The following is an 18,826-nucleotide window of genomic DNA, read 5'->3' as shown; positions in this document are numbered from 1 at the left end:
TGTGGTATTTGTATAACCTCAAATTTTACACACACACTCTATTCATCTCAACAATCAATTCCCTCCAAAAAAAAAAGTTCAATTTGAACCTTAGATGGAGTCAAAATGAGTCCCCTCCGAAAACGAATCTAGACCATTCATTTTGTGAATTTCAAGATCTTAGCATTTATAACTTCAAAATCATTTTTATCTTTTTTAATATTGTTCATCTAATGATAATAAAGCCATTCAAAAAAATTGAAAATGAAAAAATTCTTTTAAGGCCTAGATCTAAGCATCTCACCAAAATGAACCGCCTATGTTAATTGAGCTAAAAAAATATTTTTTAAGTTGTGTTTTCAAATTTTTTTTTTTTTTGTGATTGTTCATTAGAATTTAAAGAGTCTATATTTCAAAAGTTGGATCAAACAAATGGCCACAAGATGGCTTTTTAAGGTTGTTGCGTCATATTACTGTATAACGGTTGCATGAAATCATTGCTTTTCTAAAATTACGTGTCTTTTAATAGATATTTTAAAATTAAATTAAATAAAATATTAAATATGAAAATTATTTTGAAAGAGCTACAGCTCTGTGAAAATAAATAAAGTTCCATCAAAATTCTGGAAAAACTATAGTTTTAGTTTCAAAAAACTTTCAAATCGATCATCCTGATCGATACATTTTTTTTTTGAGGATCAACCTTGACCATTTTTTAGTATCAACCTTGACCATTAGGACACGTTTCGTTCGTGTGCAAATATTTACACAAGAAAAAAATTTATATATGTAAACATTTTGAATGAAAATATTTTACAAACTTTTTTTTTATTATGTTTGTTAACACGTTTAAAAAACATTGTGTAATGAATTACATATGCTTGATAATTTGTTTGGTATTTAAATATATTTTGTAAATATATTAAATATATATTATAAATATATTATATGACTTATATATGTATATATATATTAATAATATAAATATATAACATATAACATAATATAATATATAATATTCATAATATAAATATAAATATAAAATATAATGTATTTTATTCAAGGAAAGTTACATAAATATCCATTTTATGTTTTGTTATTATGAAAATACCTAAATGTTTCCGCTATTGCAGATATGTCTGTTCTTTCAACTTCATAACACATTTTTTAAAAAAAGATGAAATTACCTATTTTCTGTTTTTGAAATACCGAAAATGTCTGCATGGAAACCACCAATATGACAGTATCTTACGAGCATTTTTCTCAATATTTTAGGGTAATTTCTCTACCCAATACAACAGTATCCCGCGAACTTGAATATATTTGCTCCCAATCTCGTCATGATTGGTACATTTCTTACTCTTTCCTTATGTTGTTGATTAAATTTGATTGAATTAATATAATATTTTGTGTTTGTATTAATATTTGTTATGTATCTTTGGAGTGGATTTTTTTTGGGTAAATATTGGATTGAATCAATCATTGCATAATTGATTTATTTAGTAGCATACTATATTGATATATTACATACAACTCACATTTTATTAACTCTAAATTAGTTACATATATCCCAAATTTTGTGTACTTTATTTTATTGTTTGTCTATAATACGAATTTTGGTATTCATTTAATACAGTAGCATCGACGATGGTTACTAAGGGAGTGCAACTAGTATTTCGATACGGAGACCTTTTGAGATAAACCTAGATGACATACGTTTTTTTTTATAGAGGGGAAAATTTGAAGGTTACAAAATATAATAGAAATAGTTCCTTGGAGCATCTAAAAAAATAATTTTGAAAATTTAACATTGTGATATCCAAACAAGTTGACTATTATATACCACAATACGAGTTTATCTAGTGGCCTTGAATTGATTGACATAAGTAATGATATAAAATGTATAGTTTATGTTGGCAAGAGAGTCTTCGAGTTTTGTTGTATACATTGCATCTGTAATAGAGCCGGAGCGGAGTTTAATAGAATTCCAAACGGCAGAACCTATTGGTGATGGCTCATCTTCAAGGAATAGGTACATTTATAATTTACATTTTCATCTCTAATTTTAATTAAATCGTACATGTGCACAAACTGTTGCTTCAACTTATACTCTATCTTTTGTTAATAGTCAACGTAATGCAAGCTTGGCAGGGCAAAGAGGTTTCTAAGGAGATGGTAAATAGGTCACATGACCAACCATACAATGACATCTCCTTATAAATAGAGAAGCTTTAAAGAACCAACCCCATAACCAAAGTTCGCATCCACATTGATGAAGGCAGGTTCAAATGACTATTTATTGTTTTTCATACCTGCATCATGGGTTTTGTTAATGAATGCAAGCCTCTAATGGGTATTAATGGGACATTCTTAAAAGGAAACTATCAATACATATTATTGTGCGTCATAGCTGCAGATGCAAATAATGCGTCCTTCCTAATGGTATCTGCGTGTGATCGAGAAAGAGAACTACCAGAGTTAGCATTGGTTCTTGAGTATAGTGAGTGAATTATTGAATGAGCATGCCAATCTGCATGCATTGACAATTGCACCATATTGACAAACAAACTTATCAGAAGAATAGCAAAATGTTTTCCCACATGTTTTTTAGCATTCTGCATGTGACATTTAAGAAAAAACTTTAAGGGCTTTATGAAGAAGTCAGCAAATACCAAAATATGTCGATGTTGTTTGAAAAGGTTGTCTGCAAAACGACTATTGGTAAATTTGATAAAATAATGTTGGATATACAGTGTGCCGACCTAGAAGCATATGAGTGGATTAAGAATATTCATTCCAAATATTGAGCAAATAGTCATTTTTCAAGGGCTAGATACAATCATCTTACATAGAATATGGCCAAGTCATTCAACACATGGATTTTATCTGCTTAAGAGAAGTCGATCATTACAATGTGTGAAGAATTAATAGTACAATTGATGTGTAGGTTTGAAGAGAAGATGGAGTTAGTTAATAGTTGGAGTGACGTGCTAGTATTGAAAGCCCAATAATTACTCGACTTGCGAAAGAGGAAGGCAATATTTTTACACATAGTTATATCCACCATGGATACACAGTTCGAGATCCACTTTATAGCTTTACAGTGGAGAAGTTTGTTGTCAATTTAACTTAATGAATATGTCGTTGTAGGAAATGATAAATTTGTGGCATACCGTGTAACCATGCCATTGTGGCTATTAACTATATGCACTTGAATGTCATTGTATACTACAACTGGTATTTCGTAGTGGAATACTTTAAAAGGGTCTTCCAAACTCCCTTTGTGTTTGTCTCGGATAATATTGAGATGACTAATATGTTCATCAAGACAGTGTTGCCACCAAGGATGACATGTTTCCCGGTGGGCCAAAAAAGCGACAAAAATATTTGAGATTGAGCACTTCACCAGGGCTTTAAAGTGCAAGCAATGCGGCATAGTGAGTCATAATAAGAGAACCTGCAAAAAACTGATATGTCATTAAGAAATGAATAACAGGTTCTTAATGATGTATCAAATTATCATTTTGTATCGAATTATTATTTTGTATCGAATTATCATATTGGGTAATTAAGGTTTTGAATTAAGTAAGTTCTTGAATTATGTGTTGTCAACCTTGAAGCCATGTCAATGATTATGTAAGGTTATTTGCTGGTGTACACATTCTTAATTTTTTTTCCTTGTATAATTCCATGAAAAAGAAAATGTCAATTCACTTTTAATACAAAAGTCTATTATCTTCTTTTTTTCAAAAATCGAAAACTAAGTGCCAAATTCCAATAACTTGCTAGAAACCAACTATGATTTTCGGTTTATCAAAACCAAAAATATTGAATTTTTTATTTTTCAAATATCAAAAATATTGAATTTTTCGTTTTTCAAAAATAAAAAATGTCAATTTGAAAAACCAAAATTTAATATTTTGGTTTTTGAAAAACTGAAACTCAGTGCCAAACTCCCGTAACTTATTGGAAACCAACTATTGTTTTCGGTTTTTGAAAAACCAAAAACTCAATGCCAAACTCCAGTAACTTACTAGAAACCAACTGTGATTTTCGATTTTTCAAAAACTGAAAATGTGAATTTTTCGGTTTTTGAAAAACTGAAAACTAAGTGTCAAATTCCAACAACTTACTAGAAACCAACCATGGTTTTCGATTTTCAAAAACCAAAAATGTTGAATTTTCGATTTTTTAAAACCAAAAATGTCAATTTTTTGGTTTTTGAAAAATCAAAAACTAAGTGTCAACTTATTGGAAACCTACTAAGATTTTTGATTTTTGAAAAACTGAAAACTAAGTGTCAAATTAACCAACCATGATTTTAAATTTTTCCTAAACCGAAAATCTTTAATTTTCGATTTTCAAAAACTGAAAATGTTAAGCTTTCAGTTTTTGAAAATCCGAAAGCACAATATGTTTCATATGATCATATACTCTATTTATTCTATATGATGAATACATATCATCGGTTTCTGCACTCTAATGTGGTTTGGATATGTATTATTGTAGGTATGGTAGTTTTATATAATTAATAAGGTCATGTTTGCATATACAAAAAATTTTAATTGTAAAGAGTAAAACTTGACTAGTCAGGCCATACCAGTCCCTAAGACTCAACATGGTCAAATATAAATACTTGTGTTCAAAATGTGCAAAAATTAAATTCTTTTCTTCAATGGGTAGGGTAGAATTTACATATCAAAACTCCTCCACAATTCCAAGTACAAAACACTAAAAAATTGCCCCAATTCCATTACATTATCTGCTCAGAGTTCATTACAATATGTGAACAATACAAAACACTCGAGAGTACAAAACAATACAAAATACTCAAACTTACAAAGCACTCAAAATTAGGAGTCATCTCCTTCTATTAGGCTAATATTGCTTCTTTCGAGCATTATACCTGATGGGCTCCTCAACCACAGGTTGTGTGGACGGGGCCATGTTTTCTACAGCACGACTACTTTCACCCATTACACCACTTTTGGCCTCATCATACACCCCTTCAGCACTGGGCATAAATTTGCCATCCTGAGTTCTATTTCATTAAAGTCAACTGGTTTATACTTGGACAATATTTCAAATGCCTTGGTAACACAATTTAAGACTTCTGGATATCACTTTCTGTAGTAAAGCCAGGGCCTCAGCTAACAGGGTTGTACTAATCTGAACTCCATTAGGATGCAAAAACAAGATATGTAAATAAAATATTAAAACAATTTCGAGGGACTAATAGGTAAAGTAAAAAATTAAAACAATATCGATGTCCATTTAAACAGGCAATCTCGTCCTCATAACCTCGAGGTCTCATTATATAATGTGGTTCTGTGCATGATTCACATCTTCTTCTTGTTAGTTATCAGGTTACGTTATGTCATTTTGTGGGTTAGTGACATTGTGGATTATCGGATGAATGACTTTGCGGTACCGAGCCATGTACTCCTCTGAGGGCAACCCATTGCTCTCATCCACTTCAATGTCTGACATGATGCATTCATGTCGAGTCATTTAATGTTGGATTTTGTCCGCATTAACTGCACCCCAATTTTGCTGCCCACCTTGTTTATTAGTCATCTTACCAACATAGATGAGATTCATTAGTATTCCCAGTTTTGATCCAAATTGTTGGCGCATACGGTTCGACATATAAGGTTCGACGATATCATCAAACATTAGGGTCGTTATGCACATCGCAGTTTGAAATGCATGTTGCTTATCATCTATTATGACTTCATTAGGCTTGAAGTGTGGATTTCATATTACCTGTCATATGATTTAAAATCTCACATACGACAATCTGTTAGTAAACACTTACAAATATTTGAAAACAATCAAAATCAATCCAAATAATAAAAGACTTAGAATTTAGTTTAACCTCATTAGGTTTGAGGTTATCGAATTCCTGCCATAAAGGAAGCATCAGTTATGTAGATTGTCATAATAATTATTTGATGGGTCCCATCTTTTTGCTCTAGGCTATTTAGGAGGGATACCATGTGGTATGGGCCTCATATGCATAATATGCTCATAAGACCAACATTGCATTATGTCAAGATATGACAAGCTATAATTATTTATTGAAATTAGTATAAACTATTATGTTTATGTAAGATATGAAAAAACATGATTTACCTGCATAAGAGTGGCTGAGCCACTAAAATGTCTTCACTTAAAAGTACAAGCATTTTCGAGAGAATGATACAGATAAGTGAGGGCTGCAGCACCCCAAGCATATATGATAGCTTCCTCAATATCCTCAAATAATTGCAAATACATAGTTGGCACTGTTGCCTGTGATGCGTGAGAGGAAATGGTGATGCTGATGAGGAAGAGTAGGTAGGCATGGGTGTACCTAAGAACGTCTAGAGGGCCTACATCAGGTGGCAATTGTCGAAATTTGACCTTCAACAATAAGTACTTGATGACTGTCAAGTTACCCACAGTGGAGACTTCACCCAATTGGTTTTCTATAAACTCTTGATAGTCACTAATTGGACGATAGATAATAACCTCGCCACCACAACCAGACCCAGGATCTTGTGAGCATCAAATAATGTAGGTGTCATCTCACCAATTTGAATATTGTAATGAAAAGAATTGATCTCATAACGCCACCTCTTTGCATTGGCTATGACCAAGGGATGGTCTATTTGACTTGGTTCGATAATAGATAAGTGCCCAGTCCATATGCATTCACTAGTTGAATTTGCTCATGAGTCAGATGCCAATCGCCCAATTGACGGGTTCTTTCATCAATTCTTATATCTAATTTCTCTTGAAATACAACAAATAGACAACATATGAGTCACAATACATATACATATACTTCCTGTATGATGTTTAAACAGACTATAATTTATTAAAAAATAACAAACTAATGGAAAGAGAATATTCATCATATACATGTCCTTCCCAAATATAATAAGATTAATGATCTTTATGCAGTTGTAGCAAACTGGGGTTCTCATGACCTCCGGGTATCCTCCATCTGGATGGATACGATCCATAATCATTGGAACCCCATATAGTTACCATGTTAATTATAAAGTTGTAAATGAGCATATTATGCATAGGTATGTAATAAAAAATTTGGTATGTAGTTATCAGAAAATTGGCTTTTCACAAAAAGATGGTCAATTTGTGAAATACAGTCTATGTAGTTATTAGACTAACACTTTTTTATTTACCAAATTGAAATACAGTCAATTTGTGAAGTACAGTCAATTTGAATTAAAAAGACATTATTTTGTTGCAATGACCATATTAATATCAATATTCATACATTTTCACACAAATGTACACTTGAAAATGCCAATGTCTAAGTTTAAATGAGAGAATATGACACAATTTTGTGAGTTAATATCAAAGCAATATATATCCTAGTTGGAGCATGCATTTCACTAAAACAAGCTATTAAGGATGCCTAGCAAATGATCAATATAGATAGTCTATCACGATTAAATTTGAAAGTAGAGAAAAGGGAGAAGCATTAGAATTACTATCAAATAAAATGGCTATCACGGTTTACTCCAAACCAGAAACATGGAAAGAACCTTCTTAGGAAAATTAGGCAAAGACACCAAAATTGAAGAGACAATCAATAGATGGCAAAAACAATGAGATTGGTTGATTAAAAATAGGGCCAAAACCCAAATTTCATGTTCTTAAAAAAAATCCAAATTTTCATGCTTATATAACTATGAAGTCGTTCAAATAAACCCTAAATCGACATTATATACTCAAGTGTGAAACCCTAAATTTAAAAAATCATCATATATATATATATATATATATATATATATATATATATATATATTCGCATTTCTCTCATATTAAGTTATTTGCATCTCTCTCTCATTATACCATAAGATGTACACTATCTCTATCTAAACTCTCTCATATTTTGGCAATTTTTTTCAAGCTGGTCATCTAGAAAGACAAAGAAATAGTAGTCACCAAAGACTATCTTGTAAAACCTGTATACCGTCATCGAGTGAGGGTAGGCATGGGCTGCCGAGGAGCAAGGTGTAAGAGGGTTGTTCGTTGAGCAGGGAGATAGCTTCCTCATGAGGATTTGTCGGTGTTATTCTCAAATCCTCAGAAGAGGGGTGGAAGGTGGGGGAAAAAGAGAGCATTATTGAGATGAAGAAGAGTGAAAATATTCATCACGAATTTTGTTGCATTGTTTATGATGTTTCGTTTGTTGCTTCTCTTAGTTTTCTTCTTTACGTTAATTTATTTGACATGCTATAGCCAATACCAAAGATCTTTGATTGCTCATTTTAATTTCGGTCTTCTTTTAAGAGGAAACTGTAATTTCTGTGGTTTCTTGTGTGTTTTCATTTGTTTTGGTTTATTTGTTTTTCTCTGTTTTATGAAGATTCTTCTTTTTATGCAGCAATCTTCGGCCCACTTCTATTTTAAAGTTTAGGGCTGATGCTTATTCCATGTGATCCTTTTTTGTATTGAAGTTTTTTTAGGGTAACATGGGGGTTTGTAGAGTGATGGTTCTATTTTTGTTTCAGATTTACTTGAGACCCTACGAGACTATACATTCATAGGATCGAAGTTCATCCAAGCTCTGTAAGACAATTGAATCTGTATAACATAGGCTCTTTGTTGCTTGTATGCAATAATAGAGTCTCTTGATTCTTCTGTTGGGCCCTCCAATTAGTGATTGCTGGCCGTTAATTGGTGCTCGTGGATTTTTGTGCTATCAGTGTTCCATTATAATTCCGTGTTTTGTGAAATTGTTGATGATATATTTTTTTGTTCAAATTTTGAGACACTTGTCTTTGCTCTTTTCTAGTGAAATTTTGAGGTCTTGTTACCATGCTCTATTTCTAGGTGATGGTGGCTTATGTAATTGGGTTAATTATGTTCCGTTTGTTGGGTTTTGATGTCTACAATTTAAAATTAGCATTGTAGGTTATTTGCTTTTATGACTAGAATTCAAGATTAGTACTTATTTGTTTTCAACTTGATGTTCATGGCAATCTTTAGAAAGTGGTGATGTTCTGCAAATTTAATGGAATGGAGCATGAGTTCGAATAATGGTTAATTTTTTGTCATATATTATTTTAGGAAAAAGTTTATACGGAGCAGAGGCTCTAAACAATCAAATAAGAGCCCATCTCAAAAATTTCACTAAATGACATTGTTTTGATGCCTAAATATCCTCAAATTGATCATCTCGACATCAAGATGTATGGATATGAGTAAAGAAGGATTTCAAGTTTTCGAAACAATGCATCGTGTAACGCATTTTTGGACCGTCAATTTTCAAGATTTTCAACTTTTCAAAGATCTTATCGATCTACACTATTTTTGAAGCTTTAGATTTTATAATTAAAGATAAAAATGTATTTTAAGGTTGTCGCAAAGATTTTCAGTATTGTGACCACATTTCTCGGCACTATTTGAAGGTGCGCTTTACTTTGATTGTTTAGAGCCGCGACTCTATACAAATCGCACCCATGACGACAGAGAAGTACTAAGCCATGTCCACAACATGTGATGGGCTGCATGCTTTAAATCCCTCATTTTATACTCAATTCTCTTGTGTTGTTTCATTTCTCTCTCTCTCTCTCTGTATATTTTAATTTGATTTATTTGCTTATCTTTCTCGGTAGAGTGAATATTGGTGATTTGTAACGAAACCAACAAATTTATATTGTTTGGATCGGTGAATTTCTCTAATAAAAGTTTTTATTGTTTGACCCCCCAAATGTATGTTAACAATCAACAATCCATGGCAAAGACAGAAATTTTTTTTGGATATTTTTTTTTGTATTTATCTTTTCTCCATTGATCAGATTTCATAGATAAAAATCTTTGTTAGCACCTATTGTTGAATACAAATATATTAAATTATGCTTACTTATGTTTGCTCTTAACCACCCATCGCCATTAGCATTGTCGTTACATTAACTCCAATGCATTATGTTTTATGATTGCTATTGGGATTTTCTTTTGGTCTTATAGAGTGATCAATCTTTTTCCATGGTTAGTAACAATCAAAACCTCAAACATAAAGTAAAGATGAAAATAGTCGGATCACTTGTTGCAGCTAGTAGTACTCTAGCGACCTATGTGCATAAATCATCTGTACCAAAGCGTAAATCAATTGGTACAAAGTACCGTAAAATGATAATTAACTCCACTGAGGTGGATTGTTGAGAAATCAATATCGATTAGGCCATCGAGGAAGAAAAAGAAAACCACGGTTGATACTGTTGAGTCAATAGGTGTAGCCGTGAAAGAATTGGTGTTGCAATTGTAGAGTTGAGGAAACCAGCAGCAAAGCTAGATATACGAGAGGTCTACAGAGCTTTTAAACAGGTCCACAGCCTTACTCGACCCGTCTTCATGTGAGCCTATAATGAAATGATGGCAGACATAAATATTGGTGAAGGATTCTTATAAATAATTGAAGAAGAGCAAGTGTTTTGGATTAACTCGAAGTATTTTCAAGAAGGTGGGTGACATGTGTAGTGGAGTAAAATCTACACTTTTTTTATTTGGGTTCATTTTTCTCTTTAATTGACTGAGATGTTTTTTGGACTAGGGAATTTTTGTTATTGAATTGTTATATTTACTCTCTAACACACACACACACATTATCTCTCTCTCTTTTGGTGAATGATGATGAACTTCTCTATCAGTTTCTATATCTATGATAATATTAGTAAATCTTGTTGGAACAATGACAATTTTATTTCCCAATTTCATTCTCTCTTTAAAATGATGATGATTAAGATTAATATTTTGCACTATCTTTATTTTTGGAATGATGATTATTAATACATTTATTTATCTCTCTCTCTAGAATGGTGATGATGTTATTATTAGAAAATATTTTTGGAATGGTGTGATGATGACTTTCATTCCACATTTCAGTAGAAGTTTTTGACAAAAAAAAGGAAATGATAGTTTGTAGGTAAGTACTGGTAAAATGTTGATAATGCATTTCCCATATTTCTTTTAAACATATCCAAACAGTAGCAATGTCTTTCCCAAGTTGCATCTAAATACTACCCAAACAGTAACAATCCATTTGCAGATAATATATTATGTCAGTAATATATTTCACACGTTAAGTGTTTTAGGCATAGGGTGAACAAAAATCGTTGAAAACAAAAAAAAATCGATTAAAAAAAGATGAAAATCACCTGAGTTTTCGTATTTAACGGACAAACTCGTTTTTTTAATATGGAAACTATTGTAAACTGAAAATCTTAAATTTGTGAGTGATTTTGATCGATTTTTGGAATCTTTCCATATTTTTATTAACAATATTATGTTTATGATAATATTTGGGTTCATCAAAGCCCAAATCGAACAACATTTATCACGAAATTATCAAGTTTTTAAGGTTCTTCGTTCATAAAAAAAAAGCATACGTCAATCTCTTATGTTCTTTCTTATTTATCCACGAAATTGATTGATTATGGGTTCATTTTCGATCTAATAAAGTTATCTACAAAAGCCCTATGCTAATTCTCGTGTTTATCAAGTTTAATCACCTTAAATTTTCGGTTTTAGGGTTCTATCCGTGATTTTTTTTCTGCCAAACCTCATTGTTCTTGATGATTTCTACACCAAATCAAAAAAAGTTTATTTTTTTTTAAGCTTTTGAAATTAGCTTCAAGAGCTCTATATAAATTAGTGGGTTTTTTTTTGCCATTTTGGACTGATGTCGTGCATCAAAGAGCTAACATCATTAGTCTATGAAAAAATCACCAATTTTCTCTAATTACTCCATAGCTTTTTTTCTTTTTTTATTTTTTATGATTTTTAGTGTATTTTGAAGCTTTTTAAATCATCTTCACAAACCCAATACAGATTCGTGGTTTTTTTTTATCCAATATTGATTGATTTTGTGCATCGTAGAGCTAATAACGATCAACAATCAAAAAATTATAAAATCTAATATTTTTTTCTTATTTATCAACAATAATGTTATGATTATTACTATTAATTTAAGATATTGAAATAACTTGAAAACCCCTATATTGCTTTGTGTTTTTTTCTATGTTCTCAAAATCGAATCGAAATGGTTAATCGGACATGGGCACGGAAGCAATTTAACTGACTTAACCGGTAAACCGACCAATTTAACCGTTCGAACTAAGCATGTCTTGGGCGATAAAAAAAAATATTGAAAAAATAAAAAAGATGCAAAAAAGAAGAACAAAGTCTACTAAAATATGAAAAGCATATAAAGAATGATTAAAACAAAGCACATTCAAATGAAGTTGAAAATTATTGAAAAAATGGAGTTTTGAATTAAAATGAGTATTAATGACCAAAATAATTTTTAATCTTTACCATAATGTAAAAAATATTAAAAAAATACATCACATATCAAATTCCTTATTTTTGGGAATCTATATATATTTTTTTGAATTTTTTTAAAAAATACTGGTCGATCACAAAACCGCCCAAAACCGGAACCGCTTGGTTAGATCGCCCGATTTTCCAACAATGGTTTTTTTTGCTTCAATATCGATTGATTTATTACATCATAGATGAAATATCATAATCATATTTAATTAATTCCAAAAATAAATGTCATTTTTACTAGATTGCACGTGTATTTTTATCTCTTATGGGGTTTTCAGATATGTAAGATTTTTTTTTTTTTAAGAGTTATAAAAAAGGGTGCGGTTTGTATAGAGCCTAGGCTCTAAACAATAAAATTAGAGTCTACCTTCAAATAATGTCAAGAAATATGGTTTCAATACTAGAAATCTTCGTAATAGCCTTAAAGTATATTTTCATATTTATTTATAAAGTTTAAAGCTTAAAAAATAGTGTAGATCGGCAGATCTATGAACACTTGAAAATCTTGAAAATTGACTGTCAAAAAATGCGTTACAATATACTATTTGCGAAACTTGAAGTCCATTTTTTTCTCATATCCATGCATCTTGAGGTCGAGATTTGATGATATTTGGACATCAAAACAACGTATTCTAATGAAATTTTTGTGATAGGCTCCAATTTGATTGTTTAGAACCTCGACTCTATATAAACTTTTTCCTATAAAAAAAGAGCTCCAAAAAAAGTAGTAATTAATGAAAAAAATGAGGGGCCATTTTTGAAGAATTCACGAGATATAAGAATATTTTTTTAAAGGGTTAAGATAAATAGAGTTTTAAAAAAAAATGTAGCCCCCTCTCCCAATTGAACTGAATACCTCTTATAGACTCAGGCAACATAAATTTTGTTTAAGAGAGTTATAAAAAAAAAAGCTTCAAAATAAATCCAAGCCATTAAGAAATATAGAGTTAAAAAATATTGTTTTAAAAGAGTTATGAAAAATAACCTAGTCTTTATTTGCTCTAAAAAAATATACCGTAGTAACAATGGGGGGATTGAATTCCATGTGATTAAAATCAGCTGCTTGTTTTATATATACACTTACTTTTCATGATTTTTTGTTAAAAAAGAAGAAAAGAGCTTGACTCGAACCGGACTCGACTGAGTACATCGGCTCGAGTACCTTGGCCGAGTCAATGTTTTGAACCTTGCAACAAACCTAAACAAAAAGGCAATTAATACATGAATTTTAAAAAAAAATATACGTTAAAGTTTTTTTAAAATATTGTATATTTGCATAATATAATGAGAATCTTTTGCACATGAAATAAGCTTACTTTGTAATTGTACATTCAAGAAAGAAAAAAAATCATCAGAGCCTTTTTCCAACTATTTGGAGTCATCTACACGAATCCTAGTTTGTTATTCTACTCTATCAAATGTCATATCGTTAGTGAGGCCATAAGTCTCTATATTTTTTCTCACTACTTCTAACTATATTCTTTTAAGCCTACCCATTTTTTTTTTAGCTTTATATTTGAACTAATTCACACTTTTTAATTGGTATTGTATTGGGTTTGCACTGCATATGGCCAATCCATTTAAGCATGTTTTCTCATCTTATTGCCTATTAGAGCTATACCTAAGTTATCCCAAAAAGAAACAAATACCACGAATCAAGTGGGGTATTGCTATTGTGAAAATCAACGTGATTATCTTATAATTTGTAGGTATTGAGAAAGAAAATGTTACTTAAATTTTCACTTTTACAAACATGTCATTTTTTTGTTTTCTTCTCAAGTGTTCTTGGTTCGGAATTTCAAGTTCTAAACCACTTGCCAATGTGCCTTTGTTATCGGCTCAAAACTAAGAGCTCCAAATAAACTTTTTGCTTAAAATTTATGTTTGAAATTTGAAATTATGGATTTAAATTTTAAAAATAATATGTCCAAAATGTTAAAATCTGATTTTTTTTTTCTTTTTTACAATATTGTTATATTTGAAACTCTTTGAAACTCTTTAAGTTTCATACTTCAAACTTTTATAACAAGAAATTTGTTTTGAACTTAGTTCTAAATGTAATCTTAAAATAAAAAGGATGTTTGGAACTTTGACTTATAAATTTATTTTTTCGTAAATTCTAAGTTTGGAACTCTAAGATTCAAACATAATTTTTCTGTAAATAACTTTTTTAAGAATTCTAAATTCGAAAGTGGCAAGAAAGGCATAAGGAAAATAATCTGGAAAAGAAAAGAAAAAATGGCAAGCAAGTTCGTTAAAACTTAAAAACTAGATTTTTTTAACTAACGGCATTAAAAAAGAATATGAAAATTCATGTAAAATTAAAATATTGGGAATATCTTAATATCTTGAAATAAAGGCGTATCTACATTTAATTCCTTTATTATTATCTCTTTTAAGTTTTTTTAAAAGATTTGTTATAGAAAAATAGAAACAACATGGAATAGACACGACATTAAAATAATAATAATATAAAACTCTATAAACTTTCAAGAATTAAAATAGCTTTCTAACTTTACATACTACTCTCAAAGTCTTTTTTTTCATCTTATTTTTCAAAATACTACTATCAAAGTCCCTTTTTCATCTTATTTTTCCAAAATACTCCTGCCTGAACCCAAACTCTTTTTGGCAAAGAGTGGTTTCATATTTTGCTTGAAAAAAACATGTTCAACACTTGAAATGCTGAAACTCATTTTCTCAAAAAGTTAATCAGAAAGGTCAAAAATATTTGCTTATTTCAAAGTAAAGCACAATTGAGTGTTTTTACTTAAATCGAACAAAACTAAGTTACTTTCCACTTTATCCTATCGACTATGACTTAGCCTAGGTAAATTTTTAGGCCTTCAAATTTTGGAGATATAACCACTTTAACTTAATAGTTAACCTCAGAAAACAAAGTTTGTTAGATGTATTTTATACATACTTAAATAATAATAATAATAATCATCATCATCATCATTATCTACGCTTTATTCCAACTATTTGGGGTTTTGCTATACTTTCTGTCATTCTACTCTATTAAGAGTCATATCCTTAGTCAGACCGTACAATATTAGATCAAGATCCATAATAGGCAAAAGTTTTCCATTGGCTCTTAACCTAATACACCCTCCTCATTCATACATGTCTAAAAAATAACTTCATAAAATTAATCAAATACTATTCAAATTTTGGATGATTAGATATGAGTGATTTAGAACTCAAAATCTTTTTTTTTCTCTTTAAAATAATAATTATATGACTTTTATGTAGATCCCAAAATTTCAAGTCCGAAAAATTATTATAAGTAGCTATTTTGTAATATCCCTTAAAAGAGATTCATATACATGCACTTTGCTTTTAAAAAAGAAGAGAGGAGTGATTTTTTTATTTAACTCATTCTTTACCTTTAAAAAAAGGAAAATTTATCAAAATACAGATCAACTATTTAGGATTTACCATTTCATTATATTTAATTACAGAATATTTGCATACAATACAATACAAATTGTATTAATACAATTGTACTAAATACAATACAATTTTACATTAAATACAATGCAATTTTATTGTATTGAAATCAATACAATACAATACAATATGATTAAATTACATTTGAATACAAATGCCATTGTATACAAATGTATTGAGTTCAACACAATCTAATACAAATTGAATTGAATGCAATATAATTGAATACAATTCCATCAATACAATGTAATTGTGTATTGAATTCAATACAATATAATACAAATTTAAATTGAATTGATGAGTTCAGTACAATATAATACAAATTTAAATTGAATTGATGAGTTCAATACATTATAATACAAATTTAAATTGAATTGATGAGTTCAATACAATATAATACAAATTTAAATTGAATTGATGAGTTCAATACATTATAATATAAATTTAAATTGAATTGATGAGTTCAATACAATATAATACAAATTTAAATTGAGTTGAATACAATTCAATACAAATGTATTGTATTGAATTGAGTACAATTCAACACAAATGTATTGTATTGAATTGAGTACAATTCAATACAATACATTGTATTGAATTTAATGCAACCGTATTAATAAAATTACAAATGTGAAAAGGGCAATTGGTTAAATTAGAATAGTTGAAAAATGGTAAATTATTAAATTGTTGAATTGTTAAGTGAATACAACTGTATTGTATTCAATATAATGCAATATAATATAATTCTATTTGAATACAAATACAATACAGTACGAAGTTGAATTGAATACAATTATGTTAATTACAATACATGTCAAAAGGGTAAATTGTTAAATTGTTGAAATGTTAAGTGTATTTTGATAAAATTTTTTTTATTAAAGATGTATTAATTACTTAAATGTGTATTTCAAAGATCCACATCAGGTTTTTGTAAATATATATACCAATGTGGATCTCTAACACCTACATCACCTCATTTGGTCCACAAGAAGACTACCAAGACGATGCAATTCTTGGAGATCAACACAACAGTGCTAATCAAGATATATGCAGGTTCGTGTATGTGTGTATATATATATATATATATATATATATATATATATATATATATATATATATATATATATATATATATATATATATATATATATATATAAGTCTTCCCAACGCCTATAGGCGCAAATGAATAGTGATTTTGCCAACCCTCATCACCGGCCAAAGTTCATAGCACGGTCACGACTGTCCAATAGTATTTCATTTTTTATTATAAATCAGAATGACTTGAAATTTGGAGCGTATGTACATCTTAGTGAGATGCACCTAATAAAAATATTAAAAAAATAATTTGTAGAAACAATTTGACCAAAATACCCCCAAAACTTTTAGTGGTATTTTGGTTATTTTTCATGTAAAATATTTTTTTCATATTTTTCGTAGATTCGCCTATTTTTTATGAATACACACTCCAAATTTCAAGTTATTCTGATTTGTAAAAAAAAATGAAAAATGAAATACTACTGAACAAACGTGACCGTGCGTTGAACTTTGAACGGTGATGAGGGTAGGCGAAATCACTATTTATTTTCACTTATAGGTGTTTTGTAGTATCTTTCATATATATATAGAGAAAATGTTCATGTACGCCCATGTGCGTACTGTTACAGTAAACGCCTAACGTCCCAAATCGAATCTGGGCCGATCTGATGGTCACAGTTATACGAGAGTGTTTAAATTTTTCTTTTTTTCTACAAATCGAAATGATCTGAAAATTAGAGATTGTGTACATCTTCGTTAAGTGCACCTAATAAAATATAAAAAAATAATTTGTGAAAACAATATTGACCAAAATACCACAAAAATTTTTGAGGGTATTTTGGTCAATTTGTTTCATGTAAACCTATTTTTTATGAACACACTTTCTAAATTTCAGATCATTATGATTTGTAGAAAACATATGAAAAATGAACACTACTAGACATCTGTGATAGTCAGATCAGCCCATATTCGATATGGGTTATTCAGCATTTACTGTAGCGGTACACGAATTGGCGTACTGTAGCAAATTCCATATATATATATATATATATATATATATATATATATATATATGGAAAATGTTGAGATTAACACACTAGCTCATATAAACATATGTGTTCATATGAGCCCAATTGCCCATATTGAATCTACGCCGCTTTGACGGTCACGACCTTATTTCGTATTTTAATTTTAATTTTTTTTTACCGATCCAAATAGTTTAAAATTTTAGACGTGTATTCTTCAAAAATAGGAAAATCTAATAAAAATATAAAAATAATAATTAGCACGAAATAAATTGATCACAATACCCCTGAAACATTTCGGGGGTACTATGGTCAATTTATTTTTTGCAAAATATTTTTAAAATATTTTTATTATATGCGCCTTGATGATAAGAATGGACTTTTAAAATTTCAAGTGATTTGGATTTGTAGAAAAACAATAAAAATTAAAATACGAAATGAGGTCGTGACCGTCAGATCGGCCCAGATTCAATTTGGGTTGTCAGGCTCATATGTTCATATGAGCTAGTGGACTATCCCATCTTTATATATATATATATATATATATATATATAAACATATGAGCCCAACGACCTATATTAAATATTCAAATGATTTGGATTTGTAGAAAATACAATAAAATTCAAGCACTATCGGACATCTGTAATTATCAGATTGGTCCAGATTCAATCTCGGCCATGGGGCTCATATTTTCATATGAGCTAGTGGGTTAATCCTAGCTTTTTCATATATATATATATATATATATATATATATGAAAAAACGCACTAGCGTATGAGAGATTAATGTGCCTGATGGTTAAGATTTCGCTATGGAAAATTAATGGCCGAGATGCAGCCCCTGAATTTTAAATCCCTTGACACTATATACAATGCTAATAAACCGCCTGACACCCCACTGAACCCATCAAAATACCACCTATCTTTCTTTCTCTACCCGATGCTTTGCATTTACAACCTATCTCTCTCTCTCTAACCCTACAGAAC

The sequence above is a fragment of the Amborella trichopoda genome, chromosome 4, assembly GCF_054954075.1.
Source record: "Amborella trichopoda isolate Santa Cruz 75 chromosome 4, AtrichopodaSantaCruz75HAP2 v2.0, whole genome shotgun sequence".
Taxonomy (NCBI): domain Eukaryota; kingdom Viridiplantae; phylum Streptophyta; class Magnoliopsida; order Amborellales; family Amborellaceae; genus Amborella; species Amborella trichopoda.
Note: the sequence above shows the minus strand (reverse complement) of the source record.